Genomic DNA, 20,880 nt, shown 5'->3' with positions numbered 1-20,880 from the left:
CGAATCAAGATAGAAGACAAAATTTCAGCTAACGTTAGACTTCTAAGAAGAGACCAAGCGAGGATTATGTATCCTGCCAATCGTCTACTTGTATCCTAAAGCTATTTTGAAAAGCGTTGGGTTATGTTTACAAAAGGAACCAAATCAGTGTGATGGAAAACTGAGACGGGAGCAGGCATACTTCTTTTCAGTTGTGAGGAGAGCCTTCTTGTTATCTCAGGTGTAATCTGCATAATGGAAACAGTAACTTTGAAAGTTTATTGTTAGTCTTGTAAACTCATGTTTGTAAGTGTCTGGTTGGCATATGAAAAATTCGTATGAAACTTATTTTGATATTTAAATACGTACAGCTCAGTGCAGGGAAATGAATTACGTTAAAATTAATTTTTTGAACGAAAGTATGTGAAGCTAACGCTGTACTATGCGAAATCCAAGCTACCCAGTATGTCAACTGCGAGAGGGCAACCGTTCCCAATGAAATTTACATATGTTGTTTGAATGCAAAACAAATGACTCACATTAAAATTTTGTCCCTGAATATTATAAGTCTTTATCTTTAATATTTCAAACAATGAGTGTACCAGAATTACTAACTCAATTACACAGAAAATGAACGCAAGATTTAACCCATCTGACTTGCTGCTAAAACTGCTGGAAAACTCACAAGATAGAACCTTATTTTGATATAATTTGCCAATATTAAGCCTTTGAACTAATATGTTATTTTCAGAAATAAGACTGACGATCACAGTGCCTTACAGTAGGCTTGAAATTGGGTGGTAATTAAATTTGTTATGCTACCTGTGCGCAAGGAACGCTCGTCTGCTCTGCAGACTGTTACTATTAAGATTACAATGAAGCTGTCAAAAACACTAATTTATTTACCGTACTTGCGATATGCAACACAAGACTGTAGGTATCTTATTACTTTTCATAAAGAAGTTTCTGTAGCACACAACTCGCGGTCTGCAATGCGAGTATGCAAAAACATTCATAAAGGCAGAGAATGGAAAATGAGGAAGAAACTTAACGACTGATAAATTAGGACAAAGACTCCAATTATAACTATGATGCAATAAGCTATAACCATAATACACGCTTACATAAAGTTCTCACAACTAGGCAAATTAGCGGCTCCCCTAGAACTTAGAACTACTTAAATCTAACTAACCTAAGGACATCACACACATTCATGCCCGAGGCAGGATTCGAACCTGCGACCGTAGTGGTCGCGTGGTTCCAGACTGAAGCGCCGAGAACCGCTCGGCCACAGTGGCCGGCCGGGACGTTCGAACCGTATCTTTGACATCCACTATGTCTTCTAATTTGTGAGTACTCCATCTTTACGTTTCATTAAAGAAGAAACTGTTTAAATCTTCCCTATTTTCTTTCCTAAGAGATGAAACAATACTTTTGGCTTTTTTTTTAAGTGTCCACTGTTGATCCACTTAGTGAAAATAAGAGTCCGTCCTGTTTGAGCAGACGACAACGTGTTTGTCTACAATCATCTGACGTCTTTTCTCCAAACCTACCTCTGACAATAGCTTCCACTTAAGATCGTTTGATCAGTTCGGCTAGTGGAACTTCTGACAACGAAATCAGTAACGCCTTTGCCTTGTGCTTTGGGCAACGACAGCCTGACTGACTCTCGTGATCTGACGTCAAGATTTCCGGTAGCGAAGGAGAGTGCTACAGTTCAGGTAAGGGAGTTGTTGAATTCTAGGACGATGGCTGCAGGTGGTCGTGTGTTTACCAAAACAGTTAACTTGAAGACGCTGTGGACATTGCTAACTTATTATCCGCTATGTTCATCCAAAATATTTGGCGAGACATAAAAGGTAATGTCTGTGATCTAAGCCCGTCACCGGCCTATTCACCTGACGGCAGACAGGATGCAGTCTTTCTAATAGGAGCTGGAGATTGGCGGATCCACCACCCGGCTCACGTTTTTCTGACTGGACTGAGCCTCATTACTTGTTTGATAGCAGGCCGACTAAACGTGGGTTTGTCCCGGTGACGATTTGGAATGAGAAAAATCTCCGAAATATCCCAGGTTGAACCTGAGATCTCTAGAAACATTATCTAGAGTTCTACCCAGTTGTAGTCAATGTCTGCCCGGGTGCTTGTGATGTCACTTCTTCATTATGGGTGTTGCCACAAAACTAGCAGTTTACCCAGAAACATGGAAGACAGTCAGCAAGTCCTTACGATGCGAAGTGCAGCATCGGGGCTGCTTGGACAACACAAGGTAGATCGGGCCAAGCACTCCAATGTTCCCACTGTAGGGTTGAAACGGAACTATTTCTAGAAATAGTATTTGTTACGAACCTCCCAGGTCACGAAACTGTTATGCCAAGCGCGGCAGGAAACAGCTCATCAGCACGACAAATAGACTCAATTTCAGTTCAGTTCAATTTATTACCACGAATTTTAGACCTGTTATCTGGAAATTCTAAGCAGGTCGTACAAATTAATCAGGTTGACATACAACATTTTATATTATTTACACAGTAATGAATTATATTAATAGCGACCACTTGTAATTGGAATGAAGATATAAACCAGAATATTGAAAAAAAGAATCAGTTAAAAATAGCACAAAATAAAAGGAATTAACTCAAGTTCGAAGTGAAGTGGTATTACTAGATACGTTTCCGGAAGTCCGAAAATAACTTGAGGTTTGTTGACTAATTACTCGTGTACCTACTTCTATACTTGTTGTTGTTGCACTATACTACGTTGCCCACACTGGAATGGTTCTCTTCATTAAATTTGTATATGTCTCTCATTATCTATACTGGGGGTAACGTTTCTTGTGATCTGTTGACGTTATTCTTATATTAACATCGACTACTTAGTCTTGCAGACTCAAATTAGTTAGCTGCCTTTTACACATTCAGTGTACATTCATATGAACTTTAGTCCATACAGACTGTAGACTAATTATCTACAGGTTCTCCCAACCTGAAAAAGGGGGCAACTGAAAACAACATGATCAGTGGAGCCTTTATATCCACATTCATAGATTAGTGTGTTGCTACATCCCACTCGATGCTGATGTTTCGGATGTGAACCGTGACGTGTTAATTGGCGCACCATACTTGGAGTAGGGGTAATGTCCCGTAGCTAGCGATCATTTCTTATGCTTGGAAATACGCTGTATACCAGCCTTCAAGTGTTTCCACGGTCTCACTCTGCAATTCGTCAAACTTACAAACTTTCAAATATCGTTTATCAGTAATATGAGTTCATTTGGTCTCATATACCCACTATCAGATTGTTCAGGTCCCAATCAACACAGCGCTGCCTTGAAATGTAGCACGATATTCGTCAGATATATCATGACAATTACCAGTACACTATCTACAGCTGTTGTGCGAAAGACACTGGTGAGCCTCAGGAACATAATTGGTCACGGTACATCTTAAAGACTTGTACATCTTAAAGACATGTGTTAGTCTTGTTTATATGCTTTGGACATCCCTAAAGGATATGACATAATAATGGTCTAACAACTTTTAGTATAGTACTTGATAATGGCATAAAAGCTGAAATATAGATGGTGCAGAAGATATAGATGGTAACACAAAGTGAAATGGGAGTTTATTCTTTTATGAAATGAAGAAACAGCTACTGATAGTATAGAGGGTGTGCTGTCAGTAACGGTCAGATTAGCATTTACTAGATGACACTGGAAATGTCTTAAAGGTACTTTTCAATCGAAGCTGATTTGTAGGATACACTGCTTTGTTTCTACCGTTTCCACCAAAGTTCTCACAACTGTCAAAAACATACTCAAGGAATGCTTTAATCGCATCTGGGTTTTTCAACTCAAAGTAAGCTGCAAGTGTACCAAGAACTTTTTTCCAAAAATTTCTGTCCTAACATATTTCAACATACGCCGTTCTGATTTTTTTTTGTCAGAGGTACCGGTGCGAAATACTAGTGCATACTGCAAAAAATCAAACACTGATGATGAGGCAAATAAGGTTATCTAAGCAGTTAAAATCAAGGCACTCACTGCCTCCTTGAGGGGCTTGTCATCTTATATTTATAGACAAGATTGAATTGATACCACAGACACCTGTACAGAGCTGTTAGGTCAGTTACAGAGTTTCAGGAAATTGATACAGCAACAGCGGTGGAGGACAAACGAGATATATTTCCCACTAACGTTTAGTATTACAGGTGTGGACGCTCAAAGCATATTCAGAAATAGTGTAGCCAGCCGTACTGGGATAGGAATGGTGTGAGTGGACATCATTAATGAAGCTTTGGAAGAGGTGGTGGGAATGGGCAATGCGGAGCTGGACGAAGTTTAAACGCGAAATGGGACTCCAAGCCTTCCGAGCAGGGTGTCTGCTATGCTTTGATGCGCCGGCACGGTAGCTCAGCGTGTTCGTTAAGAGGGCTACGTGCTCTCTGTAATAAAAAAAAACTGAGTCAAGTAATCAACGATCAACTTGAACGGATGCCTTGTGACGTCCGCCCAGACTAAATGCAACGAACTATGTCGAAATAAATGACAAAAAAGAATAAAAATAAAAAAATAAAAAAAAGATGCTATACATATGTATGTAGAGGCGAAGTGTGGTATAGTGGGGCTATTAAGAGGTAGGATGTATGTTTATATCGGACACTTGTGGACATGTGTCAGTTCCAAATTGTGATCTCATGGGTCGAAAGCAGTTAAACTCAAATGCTATAGTTTGCATGGAGAGGAATGCAATGTTGTGAAGTCATAAGGATCAGTAGTACTAAATTTTTATGTTTAGGCGTTCAGTTTGAACAATGTGCGGAGGTTGTGCCTCTTGCAAATAAAGGTTGCAGTATGGTCCCGCGGTAGGATTCCTCTAACTGTACGTACCTATGAACTCGTTGCAGCAGATCGCCGGTAGGAAAGCCAAGCAGAAACCTACAGTACTGCAACTCGCACCAAGCAGCATACAACGTACCTATTCTAAGAATCGGGGAAAGATATTTATTTTGAATGGAAGGTGGAGATACCGGCAAAACTTCAGTATATTCTGAAGTCAAGAATTACACGTTCACTGCGAAGCCCGTGCTAACCCTAACACAGTCATGTACAAAACCTTTCATTCACGTTAGCGAGTTTATGGTAACGTATTTCCCGAAATATGAACAGCTACTAAGCACGGATTCTTCTTAAATGAAAATGCTCGTCATACTATTACGTTTGTTGGTGTCTGATGCACTAAAATTTTTAGTCACCGATCTGCTCAATATGCCACGCGGAGTTGCTGTCTTTTGTCGTACACAAAATTACTCAAAAAATCCATACTTGCTAAAAACGCACATCGGAATAAATATGGCTTCACGTTAAAGCACTTTTGATGTATGTAGTGCAACTAAAACGGGCAAACTTTAACTCCCTTCGGAGCTGATACTACACACGCCCGTACCGTTGAAAGGCTGGGCTCCGGACTACTGCTCTAAGCATTCTCTGTCTCCAAGAGGGAAGACTCGCCAAGAATACTGCAGTCTGATCCGTCGGTTTTCTTTAAGGCCAATAGAAAAACGTTATTCCCCCGTGTTAGTCCGCGCTTTTCATGACTAACCAATCAACAAATAACACACTTTCGAACTATACTTTTTTCCGAAACAAATATTTAACATTCTGATATTTTGTTTATACTTTACGTTATTAACTAATTTCATTTGCATTCGAATTTGCTTTCCTGTTACCATAAACTTCCTTAACATATTATGATAGGTTTCCCGTCCTCTGCTGTCACACTGTCTTAAAAATTTCTCACGCTGGTTCGTACAGCGTTTAGTAGTAGAACAGTGGTCTGCTATTTACTTTAGACCGCATCCATGTATTATTCACACTAGTAAAAGCATATACAAAACTGTAAAATCACAAATAAACGAAAACAACTTTAAGAAATAAACAGAACAATGCACAAAACCATTCTCTTGACCTGTTTCTTCAATGTGTCTGTGTACTACTGTCCTCTAGCAGATGAAAATTACAACTACTTACTCGACTGAACCCGCTTCATACCATCGGTCACTGTGCACGCATGTTTCATTCTCCCGATAGACAGGCTCTAGACAGGAGCGATATAAGGCACCATGCCTTGATCCCCAGTTTGGACTTTCTACTAAAACAGTATGCCAAAAGTGACCTTCGGCGTCATTCGTTGGAAGTTAGATGGACGATATTCCATCCAGGGGAAACTTTGTACAAAAACACTAAGATTTTATTCGCATGGTACTATGCTAGAGGTCACCGGGAAGTCAATTTTGATGGGCATATAATCTGAATTGCCTGTAGATATCTGCTGTGCAATAGAGCCCCTGAAGGAGAAAGTAACAAAGGAAACTGGAAGAGGATGATTAGAGAACATCGGATCTAGATCATAACCAGACGCAAGCCATTAACGAAACTGCATTACATAAAACTGTTCAGCGTCTGGAACGACTGGAAGGACTAGGAATGGGTGAATTACTCCTAGGGATTGAGAGTTTATTTCGTCTTTGGAGCCCTTTGCTGGCAACACCTGTGATACAACAGTGGTTTCTAACAGAGAACAAAACGTTGGTCTGTTGGTAACTGTATCGCATTCCTCAGCATTTACAACCAATTACGAATGATCATACTAGCCAGCACTTAGCTGATGGAATAACAGAAGAGAGCAGTGGTATGTGGTGAGGAGTTGTCATGGTCATTCGCAAAAAGCTTGCAGATAGGTGTAAGAAATGTAGACTCAGCTGTAACTGCCGACATCGTAACAGTAAGATGGTAACTGGTGCATACTCTATACCAAATATCAGGAGATCATTTATAATCTGGGGCAAAGCCGATACTTCTCTGCTGTGGGTTTGAGGAGTGTATGCCAACAGTTAGTGGCAATTCCAGGGGACCGTCAAAAGACGGAATATTCAGCCCCCTGGGGTCATCATCAATATCAGTGAATGCAGTTCATGTTGAAGAATGCGCCAGTGTGAGAGTGTTGAAATGTCAGCAGTGCTTAGTGTACTTCAAGAATATAATGGTTTTCTCGAGGGATATGAAACGATTGGGAGAGGTTTTTGAAAGGCTATGAGCTGTGCATCTTACACTGAGTACGGGAAAGTGCCATTTTTGCCTATAAGAGTATTTGTAGAAGCAGTTCAGGTTTTCCCCGTTTTTTAGTCTGGTAAAGAGTGGCAATAGTTTTTAGGCTCTCAAATAAGTATAGGTAGTTTGTGAAAGTATTCACAAATAAAGTACTGTCACTCTCCCCGCTGTTAAAAAGGGTCATGAAAATTGAATGGATGAAAAGTGTCAAATCATTTTTCAGGATTTAAAATAGCATTGACATCAAGCCCAGTGCTGGTTTCCCCACACTATCAAAAGCACTTTGTACTATCACATGACCCTTCTATTCAGGTATTATTGTTTATTTTAAGTCAGGTGGTAAATCGTGAGGCATATTCTTTGTTTGAAACTTCACAAGAACTGAGTAAACCCCTGAAGAAATAGTCCATGATAGAGAAGGAGATACTCAGTTTATTATATTGCGTTATGTACTTTAGGTGCTATTTGTATGGGAAGGAACTGAAAGCGGTTATCGATCCTACAGTTCTGAAATGGTTTTCCGGTTTAAAGGACCTTTGTAGAAAGCTCACAAGATGAGCATTAACGATGAGTGGATTTGATTATGATGTGGTGCAGAAGCTGAACAAGGAGCATGGAACTGAGGATCGACTGGGTACATAAGGTACCACTGGGCCATAACATCGCTGTATAGAAAGCAGCAGATATTGCTAATGCCAGCTGCAAGCAGTATATGATGGAGCTACAGTTTAGTGTGTGTGGTGGCCGGTTGTATAAGACAACTAGGTTAGGGCCGCATATCCTAGTGCAAGAAAAGAATAGGAAAGAAGTGTTATGGGAATGCATGACCACATGCTATTTGGGGCATGAAATTTGGTGGTCATGAGGGTAGCAGAATAATACAATTGGAAAAATAGGAGAGAAAGTGGGGACCAATATATAAAGAATCGTGTGCAGTGTGTGCACAGAGTAGAGATGAGCCATAAACAAATACCACTACAAAGATTAACAGAAGAAAGTAAACCATTAGGAATGATAGGGATTTATGTCAGGTCTGTTTAACCATACTATATTGGCCAACCATTCCTTTTAATCAATTACTGATCTTTTTTCGTGGTACATGGGAACCATCACCAGCCTGTATCAGCAAGCACCGATGGTGGTGCAAGCTATGGTTAACAACTGAGTGCTAAGGTTTGGTGTACCTGAAATGGTCATCATAGATCCAGGGACAAATATTATCTCTAATTATTATGAAAAAGATGTGTCATTTGCTATGAGTTAATAATTGTGGACAAATCAGCTTCATTAGTAAACTATTGGTAGAATGGACCATATACCTCATACTGTCGATAAGATGTTGTGTTACCATGTAAACTCCCACCACAACGACCTGAGTGACAGCTTACAACTCGAAGGGTCACACTGTACACTGGTTCTGGGTTATCCCATTATGAAGTGATGTGTAGTAGGAAGATGCCTCACCATCTGAAGTGACCAGACTGGGGTTCACACTGCACACTGGTTCTCGGTTATCCCCTTATGAAGTGTAGGAGGACGATGCCTCACTATCTGAAGTGACCAGACTGAAGATTGGTGAAGATGGAGAACCAGCTAATAGCGTCTCCAAGACACTGAGGGGAGTAAGGAAACAATTGCAGAAAGTAGATACAAAAGCCCTACAATGGCAGGAGATAGTGGCGAAGTGGAAAGGGAGGTTACTACAGTACAGAGTATTGTAACAGATAGTGTTGTCAACCGTTACAACTAAAACGTGATCAAATGCTGGGGGGCCTTCCTAGGTGATCAAAACAAGATCCGTTGTAAATACTGAGCTTCAGTTGCTGACTGGAATGATGATAGTTCATGTTAGGCTGCTACGATCACTTAAAGGTGCTCCACATTCTTTGTCACTCGGATCCCCATTCACGACGAAGAGAAGAGGGAAGGGGTGTGACGAAGAGTGTGAGCGTGAAACTGTCATGCGACATGTGCGCCAGGCAGCAATATGGGTTTAGAAACGAGACGACGAAACTGGGGGACGTGTTTGCAGGGTTGCGATGCGAATCATAGAACACAGGTATATTGGAAAGCTAATGGGGAAATATGACAGATTACACGAATCTTACGAGCGCCTACAGGATCAGATGGAGCAAACAATAGACGTTATGTCACGAACTGTGCAGTGAGGTTGGTTAGATGCTGGACAAAGGCTACTGAAAAAAAAATGTGGTACTGCAGACGAAGGCGAAATTAGGGAGCAAAACGAAATCATGGGAGAGTGAGCATGGATAAGCAAACAGTAGTGTAGTGGCATACGACGTACTTGACACCCCTGGAGAAGGAGATGATGTACAAAACATGCATGCAAAGCAAACTGACGACTGACGTGACGGAATATGTAAGTCAACGGTTGACTCCATGAACTGTTACCTACGAAATGTACACACTCGAATGGATATATTGGATACGAGGGTGAAAATAGTAATCTGTTGTAACTGTTGGCTGACGCTATCTTGTGTGCAGGCACGGTTATGGAAAATCTGCAGCAAGCCATTCTCTCTACCATACACTAACAACATAGTTCAGCCTTTTCGACACGAGGACACTTTCACAGTGAGTTTCAGACAGTGGAGAAAGAGTGGCCACCTAAATTTCAAAACACTGCAAAATTTACCCGTGTTCTATCAGACAGCGACAGTAGAATTTAAGACGGACCAAGCATTGCTGCATGTGTGTTTTGTTTGCTTGGTACAAGTGGTCACATAAAGTTCGGTGTTCCAAAAGTCTTGCTTAGCCGGTAAATAGGCTTACCGAAGTGAAGAGACTAGAATTCCACGGAAGTGGTTGTCAATTAACAGCAGATCTTGTGACATACGGGGAACGACATTGCACACATCCGCCGTTGTATGGGCACTACCAGAGTGAACATAACCAGGCCATAGGAGCACACGCCAGAAAAAGCCCTTGCAGCATGAAGTTGGAGCTCTTTCAATGACAACCTGACGTCCATCGTAATGCAGTCCCCGAATCACCTAATAACGACCCAAGAAGGGCGTACCTCCTCAGAACAGATGATGGAGACTGTGCAGCAGTATCGAGAGAAACAACGTCATATGGTCGTGATCTTGAACGTCACAATATACGGTACCCTTGTAGCTCTGAAGCTGTTTTGTTTCTGCCGGTGGGATAGAACCAAACGACCAAGTGGACCATCGGTAGGACAAACCTCATCGGATAGGATCACCGATCGTATATGAGTGACAGAGATAGGAAATTGAGAGAGTGAATATTGTTGTGTGTATGAATATTGTAATACGAGGGTCATTCCCAAAAAAAGGCAGACTATTTTTGTAAAAACACATTTTTCTTCTGCATGTGTGAAAGTCTTACAGTGTGTAGATAATCCTTCCTGCTTGTTTTCAAACTTAGTTCAACCTGTTCCCGTAAGTGGCGCCGTAACAGCAAGTCTTCAAGATGGCTGCTCCACTTGACGTTCGTCAGAAGCAACGTGGTGTTATAGAATTCCTGTGCTGTGAAAACGAGGCAATGGGAAACATCCACAATAGATTGAAAGAGATGTATGGAGATGCTGCTGTCGATCGCAGCACAGTCAGTCGGTGGGCAAGCAGGTTACGTGATGAAAGCGGCACTGCAATATCGAGGATTGCCCTCGCAGCGGCATTCCTCGTACTGCACACACTCCAGACAATGTGCAGAGAGTTAACGAATTGGTGACTGCTGACAGACGCATCACAGTGAACGAATTACCAGGCTACGTTAGGATAGGGGAAGGAAGTGTTCGCAGAATACTGAAAGTGTTGGCGTCAAAAAAGGTTTGTGCCAGGTGGGTTCCCAGGATGTTGACAGTGGCTCACAAAGAAACAAGAAAAACGATTCGCAGCGAACTTTTGGAACAGTAAGAGAATGGTGGAAATGAATTTCTTGGGAGAATTGTGACAGGTGATGAAACATGGCTGCACTGTTTTTCATCTGAGATAAAGAGGCAATCAATGGAGTGGCATGATGCAAATTCATCCAAGAAAAAAAATTCAAAATCACACCTTCTGCTGGAAAAGTTATGGCTACAGTTTTTTCCGATTCCGAAGGACTCTTGCTTGTGGATATGATGCCAAGTGGAATCACCATAAATTCTGATGCATTTGTTACGACTCGGAAGAAACTTCAAGCTCGACTGAGTCGTGTTCGACCACATCGGCAAAAGCAGGATGTTTTGCTGTTGCACGACAATGCATGGCCACATGTCAGTCAAAAAACCATGGAAGCGATCACAAAACTCGGATGGACAACACTGAAACACCCGCCTTACAGTAATGATCTGGCTCGATGTGACTGTCATCTCTTTGGGAAACTGAAAGACTCTCTTCATGGAAAAAGGTCTGAAAATTACGATTCCTAGTGCACGCTGCCAAACAGTGGCTCCAACAGGTTGGTCCAGAATTTTACCATACGCGTATACAGGCGCTGGTTCCAAGATGGCATAAGGCAGTTGAGAGGGATGGAATTTGTGTGGAGAAATGACAGTATTGTTCCTAAAGGATCTGCCTACGCACTGTAAAACTTTCAAACATGTAGAATAAAAGCTGGATTTGATCCCCGTATGAATAGTATTAAGAGATACATTCACTAGTATTTAAGGTGACACAAAGCACTATCGTACAAGGTATGCAGCCCGTGGTTTATCGATATGAGGAGAGATGCCCTGATGGCACGACTAGGAATAAGGGACACTAGCACATGTAAGGTGTGTTAAAAAAAATGATCATTAGGAATCGTCAATTGTTGAGAGCGAGAGTGGAAAATGTAGACTACTAGCTGAAAAGGAGAACTTACGATAATTATGGAGTGAATTTTATCCATAGTGGATGCTGTCTAACTCCGTGACTGTTCCTTTATGGGGTTGTAGAAAAATATCCGCTACCAGTCACAATAAAAGGTTGTTTATTCATCACACGACCGGTTTCGGGCTTGCGCCCATATTCAGGTGTTTATGCATTCATTTACATGTGTGTACTATTGGAGATCACTGTAAAAATACAAAAAAAAATTATTTGCTGTTGACTACAAAAATATAAGTGGGACAATTATAAGTGGTAAGGCAACATTTGATGAAAATATACCTGTACTTAGAAAAAGATGAAGCACCATTATTACAGATATGCTGCGATGATAGTTTCGCCACTTAGTTACACGCTTATGGTCATTTTCACTTCATGTATCAGGTATAGCTCCATATTACATTGCATATATCAGATATAGCTCCATATTACACTGCTAATATGGCGCTATACCTGATATATGGACTTGAAAAAGACCATAAGTGCGTACGTAAGTGGCAAAACTATCATCAGAGCATAACTGTAATAATGGTGCTCCATGTAGCTCCGTATTAACAGTGCAATATGGAGCTATACGTGATACATGGACGTGAAAATGAAATGGTTGTCTAGGGGTAAAAAAATGGGGTCCCGTGTTTTTGATGAGCTTTTGATAATAAATAATGATCGAAATCAACAAATATTTAAACTTCAAACATTTATTACTCTGGTGGCCATTTTAATTCCACTGTCCACCAAAGATAATGACACAACACAAAGTAGCACTTCTTTTACGTGTTCTTTGCAATGTTTATCGGCCTCGAACAATAATACACATACACTTTACCAAAGTGACATTCAGACTCCTCTCCCGACCCTCCTTGCTGCTTATATTTATAACCTTGTCAAAGAACTACTAAAATGGGATATAGTTTACAAGTCACATGTACATCTGTTATCTTAATTTGTGCAGAATTAAATTATATCGAGTGACTTAATTTAACAGGTTATTAAAATCACAGACAGATTTGTTGACTTGACAGAATAATTCTGTGTTACAAAAAGGCCGTTTTCTAGACGTTTGCCCACTGACTTCTCTAATTTGCATAAATAAGTAAATAACATGAATTATTAAGAATTACATTGGTTTTCGTCTGAAATAGGAGTGTTTACGTGAATACTGAGTGAAAACGGTCCTAGTGAACAAATAGGTTTCACTGGGTGTTTTTTATTTAAGGAGATCTAAAATACGTAATATGGCAACTATTTTTCGTGCTTCATATTAATTATTTAAGATAAACTTAGTGTTTTTACATGACGACATCTGCTGTATCAGTGAAAAATTAAATGTCGTGTGACGAGGGCCTCCCGTCGGGTAGACCGTTCGCCTGGTGCAGTGATCAAGTGATATTAACTTTTGTGTGGGTCAGTTATTCAGTATAATTTAATGGGTTATGTAATCATTGTTAACACACACAATAACTTTTTTATAATCGCAAATACTCGTTAAACTGTTTGAATTTGGAGGGTATCGCATACTTCGGTAAAGTAATGCCTTTAATAGGTTCCGTTACACAGTCCAGTAGCGCCTACGTAGTCTGTAGGGCCACCCTGACGACTGGGCAATGAGGGGCCGCAGGCAGCCGCTTCAAGCTGAGGCCTCCACTACCTGCCAGGGCAAGTCCTCCTCTTTCGACTGTTCCGTCGGCAGGCTGCTCCTGGCACACTCCCGGAAGTGGCCCGACAGCTTCCTGGAGGTGGCCACTCCTCTGCGCTGGTGCACCTGCCTAGCCACTACATACCGTCATTCGCTGGCAGGAATTCCACCATCGGAGGCTGCCACCCACTGCACGAAGCTCTGCTGTCTCTCTCGACGGGTGGCCATGTCCCAGCAAAGAGGATGCTCACCACATAATAAGATGCTGAGTCAGCGACGCAGTGCAGTAGCCTTAAGTTCGCCACGGCCAAGAGCCGCTTCACCGCGTGCTCCAAGAGGTGTGATCGCCGCTGCCACTGAGATTCCATCAGTTGTAGTCAAAAGTGTGTGAACAAAATGTGTTGACTGTTGATGACATCTTCCTGAGCTGTCAACAGTCAGTCCCATGATTGCGCCACATCGCAGTGACCCAGCTCCCACACAGAAGTGATCCTACACCCTCGTAGTGCATCATACTATAGTGCTAGGTAATAAGAAGAACACCTCTACTACGTTGTTCCTCTTCACTAGCTTTTTCTTGAATTACATTGTCATTAGTCATAAACTGTGTACATGTTTTACCTAGACACCCTTCGGTGGTATGTGCAACATTTCAATAGCCTTTTTTATTCGTTGACGTTCACTATTTATTAAGGGTTCTTGGTATTGTAGGGATAGAGAAACAATTAAAAGAGGTAAGGCCGCTGGACCTGATGGGATACCAGTTCGATTTTGCACAGAGTACGCGAAGGAACTTGCCCCCCTTCTTGCAGCGGTATACCGTAGGTCTCTAGAAGAGCGTAGCGTTCCAAAGGATTGGAAAAGGGCACAGGTCATGGCCGTTTTCGAGAAGGGACGTCGAACAGATGTGCAGAACTATAGACCTATATCTCTAACGTCGATCAGTTGTAGAATTTTGGAACACGTATTATGTTCGAGTATAATTCAGTTTCTGGAGACTAGAAATCTACTCTGTAGGAATCAGCATGGGTTTCGAAAAAGACGGTCGTGTGAAAACCAGCTCGCGCTATTCGTCCACGAGACTCAGAGGGCCATAGACACGGGAACCGAGGTAGATGCCGTGTTTCTTGAGTTCCGCAAGGCGTTCGATACAGTTTCCCACAGTCGTTTAATGCACAAAGTAAGAGCATATGGACTATCAGACCAATTGTGTGACTGGATTGAAGAGTTCCTAGCTACAGAAAGCAGCATGTCATCCTCAATGGAGAGAAGTCTTCCTAAGTAAGAGTGATTTCAGGTGTGCCACAGGGGAGTGCCGTAGGACCGTTGCTATTCACAATATACATAAATGACCATGTGGATGACATGGGAAGTTCACTGGGGCTTTTTGCAGATGATGCTGTGGTATATCGAGAGGCTGTAACATTGGAAAATTGTACTGAAATGCATGAGGATCTGCATCGAATTGAAGCATGATGCAGGGAATGGCAATTGAATGTCAATGTAGACAAGTGTATTGTGCTGCGAATATATAAAAAGATAGATCCCTTTTGATTTAGCTACAAAATAGCAGGTCAGCAACTGGAAGCAGTTAATTCCATAAATTATCTGGGAGTACGCATTAGGAGTGATTTAAAATGGAATGATCATATAAAGTTGATCGTCGGTAAAGCAGACGCCAGACTGAGATTCATTGGAAGAATCCTAAGGAAATGCAATCCGAAAACAAAGGAAGTACAGTACACTTGACCGCCCACTGCTTGAATACTGCTCAGCAGTGTGGGATCCATATCAGATAGAGTTGATAGAAGAGATAGAGAACGTCCAACGGAGAGCAGCGCGCTTCGTTACAGGAGCATTTAGTAATCGCGAAAGCGTTACGGAGATGATAGGTAAACTCCAGTGGATGACTCTGCAGGAGAGACGCTCATTAGCTCGTTACAGACTTTTCTTGAAGTTTCGAGAACATGCCTTCACCGAAGAGTCAAGCAGTATATTGCTCCCTCCTACGTATATCTCGCGAAGAGACCATGAGGATAAATTCAGAGAGATTAGAGCCCACACAGAAGCACACCGACAATCCTTCTTTCCACGAACAATACGAGATTGGAATAGAAGGGAGAACCGATAGAGGTACTCAAGGTACCCTCCGCCACACACCGTCAGGTGGCTTGCGGCGTATGGATGTAGATGTAGATGTTGATTTTATGTTGAAGTACTTGTCCATTTGGCCTATGCAGAATTTTTCACAATTGTTACTATTGGTATTGTATAGACATACCTATTTTTTGACTGGTGGTTTTGTTACTTCCTGGCAGATTAAAACTGTGTGCCGGACCGAGACTCGAACTCGGGAGCTTTGCCTTTCGAGGGCAAGTGCTCTGCCAACTGAGCTACCCAAGCACGACGCACGCCCCGTCCTCACAGCTTTACTTTACCTCGTCATCTACCTTCCAAAGTTTACAGAAGCTTGTAACACCATATCTCTAATTCTGTACGGATTTATTTTGCCTTTTGCTTTGATTTAATGATACTTCGTAGAGATTCTGTAAATGTTTTCATTGAATCGATAACACAAAATTGTATACTCCTTTCTTTGTTAAAACTCTGATGTCATGGTTTGCTTCTATGCAATGTAGCATGTCATTTAAATTATTTGTCCCATTTGGAGGAACAAAACTTAGTGTATATAATTGTAATTTTGGTGTGAATAATTTTTTGTAGAAATGTCAATATGTGCAAATGTTCGGTTTTATATAATGCGTTTCGTTGCTGTTATGTAAACTGCTGATCCTCACATAGGGTTCTTAGTTATTTGTGTGTAAATGGTGTGGTAGTTCCCTTCGGGAGTGGAACTGTTTAGCGCGCGCACGTTGTGGTAGGCCTAGGTAAATAAGGTGGAACAAGAGTCAGTCGGGGACGAGCTACCAAACTGTGCACTGCCATGTAAATGTTGTATATTGTGCTGGTTCCGAGAGAGGCTTTTTCTGCCACTATCCAATGCCTCAGATGGATGGATAAGTAGCTGTAACGATTCTGGAAATTGGTATCCATCATCGCCACCAAGAAGGGACAGAGTCCTGCAATTCTGCCTGCAAATCCACCTACCAACATGCAGTTGCCGCCACATTGCACCATCACTGTAACGGAATAGTATAATAAAGTACAGTGAAGGATCAGCTTATTGGATGTCTTAGTGTGCACAAATATAAGGTAACTTATAACTGAATTCATGTACCTACCTTGATTTTTTCCCTATTACAACACCTCTCAGGTTCCTCTCCATTTGAGCTATGATTAGCGAGTGTCCTAGTTTGTGGAAAAAATGGAAGCCTCAAAACATTAAATTATGGTGTTTGATCTTTGGTAATAAGAAGGGAGTATTCAGATTTACCGTGGGTTTAATGAAATTGTGGGAGGTAGGAAATGTACTCTTGTGAAAGCCTCCCAGGGATGGAAACAGTCTAATTTAAAGTTTTGTGGAGTTTCAAAGTCTCCTATTTAATCATTTACTTGCAGGTAGAAGACTGTGGTAATAAAGACAATTTGCATTTTCCTTCAAAGATTAACAGCTCTTAAAACTGAGGCTTTTGCTTAGTAAATGATCACATTGCTGCCTGTAATAAATTCTTAAAGGTGAGTCAGTTTCTTGCAATTTTGTCAACTTTGTGTTTCACTGTAGTAAAAGTGGAAAACTGCAATAGAAGAAAATTATATGTTCATGAATGCTAAGTATTTGTCTCTCTTGTGTAAGGAAGTGCATATTAATAGTATAACTGGATCCACAGTTTGTCTATTGTGCTAATGCTAAGTAACAAGTAACGGGAATACCACTATTTACGAAAACTATAATTTATTTATTCAAAAGATAGTGAGAAGCAATCTGTTAGTAGAGTTCAGTTAACTCTCATTTTAAATAGTAAAGTATTTAACTGAGAGAGACTTAACCTATTTCCAATTTATGATCCTGTAGTGAATGTTAATAGCAGTGTTATAAAGCCCTGAAAGTAATAGTGTGTTTCGGTATCTGTTATATTTTTGCCAATAGTTTGTGCTACTCTTGCTGTTAGCTTCAATATTACCGTAAACATATGTATGTGTCAGAGTTCATTGCACTCGCGTGTGACAAAGTATAGGTTGTGTTTATCCGTTAAAGTCACCAGTAAATATTTTCTTGAGCAAGAATGTTAATCATTATCTTGCCTAATTAGGCTGGCGACCGTTTTCTTGATCCGTTAAACAGTGCAGATAGGCAATAAGTTTGTTTGTTACTGTTCCAATATTTACGCAATTCTGACTTTCATTTCCGGTAAGTCACCCCCGTTAGGTACAAGTCGGTCAATACAACAAAATTCCTCTCAGAGGGTAACACTGCTCTGTTGCTTTATACCATAATTGTATTTCACGACGTGCCTCCTACTTTAAGGTAGAGCACTTGCCCGTAAAAGGCAAAGGTCCCGAGTTCGAGTCTCGGTCCTGCACACAGTTTTAATCTGCCAGGAAGTTTCATGTCAGCGCAGACTCCGCTGCAGAGAGAAAATCTCATTCTGGAAACATCCCCCATGCTGTGGCAAAGCCGTGTCTCTGTAATATCCTTTCTTTCAGGAGTGCTAGTTCTGCATGGTTCGCAGGAGAGCTTCTGTAATGTTTGGAAGGTAGGAGACGAGGTACTACCAGAAGTGAAGAAGTAATGCTGTGAGGAGGGGGCGTGAGTCGTGCATTGGTAGCTCAGTTTGTAGAGCACTTGCCCGCGAAAGGCACAGGTCCCGAGTTCGATTCTTGGTCCAGGACACAGTTTTAATTTGCCAGGAAGTTTCATATCGGCGCACACTCCGCTGCAGAGTGAAAATATCATTCTGGTGGTTTTGTTTTTCCAGACCGGGTTTGTGTTTTGGTGTTGTGCGCGGTGCAAAATATAAACCATACTGTGGTTTTCTTTAATATTGCGTTCAGATTGTCATATACGGCTCCTACACATCTTTGCGGTATGTAGGTAAACTTTTGCTTTGCGTTTGTTTCTCTTGCGACTGTTATGTCAGCACACAACACACTAATGACATTTTTACCGCTTCCGGGGAGAGATATTTTGGATCCGGGCGTAAATGGAGACTTTGATGAAACATGTTGAGTAAATACTCTTTCCTGTAATTAGTGTCCAGTGTCTTCTGGAATCAAACAAGGATCATACCTGCAATAAAAAGAGATGGTTCTTACAAAAAGTTGTCTGACAGTTTGTGATTTCAGGGAACTAATCCACTGCTTATATGTTTGTGAGAATCTGGAACGTGGTATAAATCAAGGCAATAGTCCTTCGAATCACACTTCATCTGGGAAGTAGGCGTCAGCCTTGGCGAGAATTTCTTTACTTAGCAGTGACGCATCGCGATAGCTGTATAGTTATGCCCACTATGTGCGTTCTACAATCAAATGCCTGTTATCTGCAATAAGAGATCTGTACTAAGCCTGCATATCACCTTATCAACAAGTCCAAAGTACATTCGCGAGAGACGCTGTTTGTTGTTCTTAAAGAGCCGTGAGAGAGGAATTGCTGTAGCGTACGGTGGAGGCTGCGGCACTTCATCAAAGCAGCACCGGGATCAGCAAAGGTAAGGTTCGCTCACTTGAATTCCCTCTTGTGTCCTTCTTCCGGCTTCCATCTACATCGAGTCTAATATTTTAAACCCATTACTGCAAGATGAATGTTCATAAACTCCATGTATGATTATACTTGCTTTCTTTTGTGCAACGACTTGTTTTTGCCTATTGATTAGTTACCTTTGGATATTATTTCATAGGATATTAGTGAATGAAAGTAAATAAAATTGGAAGCTTTTCTTAATGCAATAGTCGGCTAAAACTGAACGTTGCAGCAAATGTACTATACATCCATCTTCCTACAATTGAAGTTTCCGTCTATGAGCACACACAAGAGCTTAGAACCTATCTTTATCTGTGGATTTTTTTTTCGGTGGCTTAGGGGAGGGGTGAAATACATTCTTAATAGAACGGGTATATTTTACAGTACAAACCTGAATCAAAGGCGCTTACTTCAAAATTTAAAGTTATTCAGTTTCAGGAAACCCACTTAAAAACTTTAAGAAAAATACCATTTCATATACGTAGTCTGAATAAGATGGAACTCAGATATTCTAGTCGTTGTCATTTCTCGGATATAAGTGAAAATAAGTATTTCGCTAGCAGACATTTAACGGAACGTATGCTCTTTCCATTTTCATCAGAAAACCTTGCGATAGACTTATTAGTTGATCATGGAATGTATAATCAATCTGACTTACCGATTTTAAACACCACACTCGTAGGACTTCACCTGAGCCGATTGTATGAAATCGATGGAACTCGACCATAAAAGCAAAAGAATAACATTTAAAGAGAAAGATACTTGGTTTGCGAAAATTAGTCTTTAAGCTGTAGATACGTTCAGCCGAAATCTCTGGGAAGAACCTAGCGGTGTTCCGAAAGAACAGTCTAAACAAAGTTGATCGGTAGCGTGTATGTTGCTGTTGGAAATAGTTTATCTTGTCGCGAAACAGAAGTAGATAGTTCCTCTGAATTATTATGGGCAGAGGTCGTTGCTGGAAACCAGAATAAAATAATAACTAGATCCTATTACCGTCCTCCCAATTCAGATACACAATTGCTGGAATGTTCGAAGAAAACTCGAGTTTGAATCTAAATGCGTACGCGACTCATTCAATTATAGTTGTTCGTGACTTTAATTCACGAAAATACATGTTTAATTCCGGAGGTACACATAAAACATCATCTGAATTTGTGCTAAACACATTCTCTAAATATTATTTCGAGAAGTTAGCTCATGAGCCCACGCGAATAATAAACGTTTGAGGATACACACTTGAGCTCTTAGCAAAATATCTGATTTAATAACAACCATCAAAACGGATACAGAGATTAGTGAACACAGGGTTGTCGTAGCGAGACTAAATACTAAAAGCACCAAATCCTACAAAAAATAACGAAAATACATCTGTTCACAAAAGCAGACAAAAATTCACTTGACGCCTTCCTGAGAGACTATCCACCTCCTTCCAAATTAACAATGAGAGTGTAGACCAGATACGGCTTGAATTGAAAGAAATAGTATCGGCAGTAATTGAGAGATTTATACCAAATACATTAACAAACGAGCTGATCCTCCTTGGTACACAAAACTGGTCAAAACAGTGTTGCAAAACGAACGATAAAAGCATACCAAATTTAAACAGACCTAAAATTTCCAATATTGGCTACCTTTTACAGAAGCTCGAAATTTAGCCAGGACTTCATTGTGAGATGCTTAT

The 20,880-nt window shown here is 40.9% G+C and overlaps 1 protein-coding gene across 2 annotated transcripts in view; it reads left to right on the top strand.

The window, feature by feature from the left end:
• The window catches only part of LOC126281917 (cytochrome P450 6a2-like), a 181,831-nt gene that overhangs the window by 67,874 nt on the left and 93,077 nt on the right, over positions 1-20,880 (top strand). The gene's annotated exons all lie outside the window — the stretch shown is intronic.

Source organism: Schistocerca gregaria, chromosome 7, assembly GCF_023897955.1.
Source record: "Schistocerca gregaria isolate iqSchGreg1 chromosome 7, iqSchGreg1.2, whole genome shotgun sequence".
Taxonomy (NCBI): Eukaryota; Metazoa; Arthropoda; class Insecta; order Orthoptera; family Acrididae; genus Schistocerca; species Schistocerca gregaria.
Note: the sequence above shows the minus strand (reverse complement) of the source record. Positions and strands in the feature narration are given on the sequence as shown.